The following is a 3,557-nucleotide window of genomic DNA, read 5'->3' as shown; positions in this document are numbered from 1 at the left end:
AACTTGGATAGCATTTTTGTATACATACATACATGGCACTATAGTGCAGGGGTTCTCAACATGTGGGTTCGCGACCCCTCGGGGGGGGGGGGGGGGGGGGGGGGGTCGCCAAATTATTTTGGGGGGGTCCCTAAATATTGTCTGTCTGTGTGTGTGTGTGTGTGTGTGTGTGTGTGTGCGTGGTCCAGGGGAGGATTTGGCGCGGGGACGACGGACGCAGCCGGGAACGGGCCGAGAAGATCAAGAAGCGCGTGAAGACGCCGTATTCGCTGAAGAGATGGCGCCCGACCACCTGGGTCATCTCCTCAGACGCCGTGCGGGGGCGGCGGCGGGCCCCCGAGGTCAAACAACAACAACGGCGGCGGGGGGGGCCATGAACCAGGGGCCCAACCAGGGCCGGCCCAAGTCCGCCTCGGCCATCTACCTCCGCGGAGGGAACGACCCAGACGACACCCGCGTGTGAAAAAACGTCAGGCAAAAACCGTTCGAGGACTTATAAAGCCCCCCCCCCCCCCAACCACCTCCCCAAACCCCCCCCCCCCCACACACACACTAAACCACACCGATGGGGTCGCCGTGCTAGTAGCATGGCAACCCCCGTTGGTGTGGTTTTGAGGGCCGTTGAATCGAATCACTTGGGTGGACGTGAGTGGACGTGCATCACAGGACGATCACACCGCCGGGGACAAACGCTATAAAAAGAAGAAAGAAAACGTCTTGTCCCGTCTCGACCCCTTTGGTGTGGTTTGGGGGCTTTACCCACAAAAACAGAGCTTTTTTGTTTTTAATTTCTGTTCTTTTTCTGGGTTTTTCAAGTCTCTTTCGGCAAGAGAGAGCTTATGGAGAGTCTCGCAATGCAAAGCGGCCCCCCGATCATGTACAGGAAAAAACTGGTCTGTCTTCACTGTATCGCCCCCCTGCGCCTCTCTCTCTCTCTCTCTCTCTCTCTCTCTCTCTCCCTCTAGCAAAACGGCATTGCTTTTAAATGGAATCCAGCTATGCAGCATTTCTTGTTCCTTCCCGTTTTTAGCGTTCGTCTCGTCGACTTTTATTTCACGTCGTGACATCATTATTCCCTTCCCGGATCTTTTTTGTTTTTAATTTTTAATTTCCTAGCTGCACTTTTTCTGTAACCCGTTGGGATCAGTGTTGACGAGTCCCGTGTGTTGCGACCGCGGCAAGAAGCAGTCTCTAGACTCGACGTGGCGACGAAAAACAATCAACATTGTAAGGCTTTTTTTTTCGTTTTCAAAAGATACAATTTAAAAAAAAGAATCCCTGCATTTTTGCTACACCGTGTAAACGAGACTCTGTAATTGAATTGACGGTCTTAAAAAGACAGAGCAAAAATGACTTTTCACTTTTTTTTTATTTCATTGATTTGTAATGCAATATCAGATTCATGTCTTTGCCTTACATATCCATTTTTTTTTAATCGTGCAATAGGATATAGCTTTTAGGTGCTTTTGATGTAATTTTTGTTTCGTATCCGTCGTTTTTATTCCTTGATTATAATTTTTTGTATGCGTTTTTAATCTCTGTTGCACTTATACAAGTAGTCACAATCGTTTGTAAAGCAATCCACGATGCCCCGACCGATCGCCCGCTCCGTCTCGCGAGGGGGAAGATGACCGACTGACGGACGACAATCTCCATATCAATCTATTTGCCTGGACTGGATATTGTCCGTTGGTGTGAGTGTGAACTGTGGAGGGGAAAGAGACTGATTTTAACGATCAATCCCAACACTATAAAAGTATAAATGACGATGGCTTTTTTTTTCTTCTTCTGTGGACGTTCTTGGTATTTCCCTGCTTGCACAATGACACGGGGAGTCTGTTCAACACTATCAAATCACCACATGGTCGGAGACATCTGTTACAAAATGACCGTACCACTATCAGCTATCTAATGACCTCACTGTGAACTGTTGGATTGTCGGTCGTTACACTACAAACTTAAAAAAACCAAGCCCAGGTTTTTGTTTTTCTCTCAGAACCCCCCCCCCCCCCCGCTATGAAATCAGACTTGTCTCATAAAAAGAAAAACATTTATTAACCAATCTTATCTAAAAAAAAAAGCACGCTGGATATTATTTCTGCCTCTCATCTATTTGAGTGTGCGCACAAGAGAGTGAATGCGCGAGTGACCGTGTGTGTGTGTGTGTGTGTGTGTGTGTGTGTGTGAAGGAGAGAACGCGTGTGTGTGCGCGCAACGCCGCGCATGAGTGAGTTGTGCGCACGTGCTGTGTCATTTTCTGTCTGCGAGGATTTAAAAGTGTGCAGATCCGGTGCTGTACAATACATGCATACCGAAAAATTACGTTGTTAGGTATATTTCTCAGCGCTGCTTCAGGGCATAATATGGAAAAACAAATCTCATTTATGTTTTTGTAATCTGTAATTTGTATGGAAAAAAAGATATATGTACGTATGTGTATTGCATTGATATTTGCATCATTTTTATCTGACATCTTTTGCAGCATTCAATGGACATGGCTTTGATTCCATTGCTATGCCTTATCCGCTCTGTACAATTTCTGTAAAACATTTTCAAGTCAATATGGAAGAAAAAAACAATCTCAATAAATGTATGAAAAGAATTGTCGGTTCAAGTCTTGTACTCTCTAAGTCGTCCTCAGACGATGGAGGTCGCTTCCCTGAAGGAAGGGGTGTGTGTGTGTGTGTGTGTGTGTGTGTGTGTGCGTGCGTGCATACATGCGTGAACAGAACACGTCTCAACAGCGTTTCTATTGATTCAGTTAGGTTGCGCTCTTTACCACCGTATGGATAGTTCTCGGTTGCTAGGCGATCAATAAAACCGGAAATGAAAATCCGCAGCAACGTAAACGGAATGTTAAGAAGAATGCATTCATCTCCGTTTCTGTTCCCAACAAGCTTTATTCCCGTAATTAAAGTGCTGAAGATCGTGCGGTTATACAAAAGTTATATTCCAGGACCGGGTTAATTAAATAATGATCGTGCGAAACGTTAACACAGCCAGCCGTGGTTTACTTCTGGTTCACGGCCCGGGATTTTTCTACTGAAAAGATCGTGGCAGAAAGTGAAGGAATGAATCCATTTAGACCTGAGATCAGATAAAATGCCTTCTAAACCATCATGTTTATATACCGGTGGTTCTCAAACAGAATTGTCTGTATAGGGCCCCCCATCAGAAAATATGTTGTTCCACGGACCCAAAGATTTGAGGCACATCGAGTGGCAAAGCAACATGCAAAGTGAGTTTAATGTTGTTTAAAGGAGAATTCCATATACTAGAAGGCTTTCTTACCTTAATTTGTAGTTGTTACGTCCCCACCAAAGAGGTCCTGGTGTTATTTTGTGCAAAAGCGCATTATGTGAACTTGTTAGTCTCGCATTGCCAGACTGTTGCCTCTCGCCGCAGTTTCCAAATCATATACAGTCTGGAGCAACAGATGTTCATGAGTAAAATATAAAGCGGAAGTTTAGCCTCCTCCCCACTTCCGTTCTGAAATCGCCTAAGCATATTTAGCTTGTTACTTAGCAGAAAAGGAAATTAAAAATAAGCTCTAAAGA

General features: G+C 45.2%; 1 pseudogene across 1 annotated transcript in view; it reads left to right on the top strand.

Moving 5' to 3' along the window:
• LOC308311924 (bone morphogenetic protein receptor type-2-like) overlaps window positions 1-2,598 on the top strand; it is a 25,399-nt pseudogene extending 22,801 nt beyond the window's left edge. The window contains exon 11 of the transcript XR_013966270.1: window positions 189-2,598. The product of XR_013966270.1 is annotated as a bone morphogenetic protein receptor type-2-like (transcript). The remainder of the gene's footprint in view (window positions 1-188) is intronic.
• The last annotated feature ends 959 nt before the right edge of the window (window positions 2,599-3,557 follow it).

Source organism: Protomyctophum bolini (assembly GCF_963924005.1).
Source record: "Protomyctophum bolini genome assembly, chromosome: 24".
Lineage (NCBI taxonomy): Eukaryota > Metazoa > Chordata > Actinopteri > Myctophiformes > Myctophidae > Protomyctophum > Protomyctophum bolini.
The sequence above is the reverse complement of the archived record's forward strand: the minus strand, read 5'-3'. Positions and strand labels throughout refer to the sequence as shown.